Source organism: Aplysia californica, unplaced genomic scaffold (assembly GCF_000002075.1).
Source record: "Aplysia californica isolate F4 #8 unplaced genomic scaffold, AplCal3.0 scaffold00024, whole genome shotgun sequence".
In the NCBI taxonomy this organism is placed as follows: Eukaryota; Metazoa; Mollusca; class Gastropoda; order Aplysiida; family Aplysiidae; genus Aplysia; species Aplysia californica.
Window position 1 is genome coordinate 1,970,608 of NW_004797294.1, and position 1,132 is coordinate 1,971,739.

Sequence of the window (1,132 nt, forward strand, 5' to 3'; positions counted from 1 at the left end):
AGAGAGAGAGAGAGAGAGAGAGAGAGAGAGAGAGAGAGAGAGAGCGTACAAATTTGTAGTATCGTATTTAAATTTGCCAAAAATACACCACAAGATCGTTCCACTCCCTAGCATATCATCAAGTAAAACAGTATAATATAGTACCAACTTGGAAGAAACGGAAGGCAGACTCGCTTTTGTTCAGTTTCAATTATTAGTTCTTTATTGCTGTCTAAAAACCAGAACGCAATCACAGTCAACAACACAGGCCTTCCAATCCTTTCAAAGGCCTCCCAGTGATACATAAGTTGAATGTATTAATGATTTATAAGGCACTTTGTCGTTTGTTTTTGTTTGTTTCTTGTTTTGTTTTTTGTTTTGTTTATTGTTTGAGGTTTGTTTGTTGGGGGGGGGGATTTTTGTCTGTTTGTTTGTTCGTTTGTGTGTTTTGGTTTGTTTTCATTGTGGTTTTAGGGAAGGGTATTAAACCTTGCACAAGTACATGTGTATCATGTATACATGTTAATACAAATACATGTACATTATGACACAAAACCAATTTACAAAAATTTAATTTAAAAAAAAATTAAATCAAAATCTACACCTTCTCTCACACATTCGACATTCAGACAAACCACATTTTAAAAAATCAAACTTAAAGATGAAATAAGACAGTTCGGTATAACCATTGCTATATTATTTTTAGCGAGTCTCAGTTGTTCGTTTTTTTTTTACACAAGAAGAACAAAATGTTAGAACTAGATCTAGATCTAGTACAGCTTGCAGCTCAAGTTTATTGAAACTAGATTCCTTGATAAGCTTACTTGCAGTCAGTGATTCATTTATCCTACTTGAGAATTGATGAAAAAAAAGACAACTTTATTGCTCCGTGAAAGGAGATATTCGTTTCACAATCATATATATTATTCTACTCTACATTATGTCTGAGTGTAAGCACATTTGAGTGTGTGTTTCTGTGTGTTTCTGTAATCGTGTGTGTGTGGTGTGTGTGTGTGTGTGTGTGTGTGTGTGTGTGTGTGTGTGTGTGTGTGTTTGTGCATGTGTGTTTGTGTGTGCGTACGTGTGTGAGAGAGATAGAGTGAGAGAAAGAGAGAGAGAGAGAGAGAGAGAGAGAGAGAGAGAGAGAGAGAGA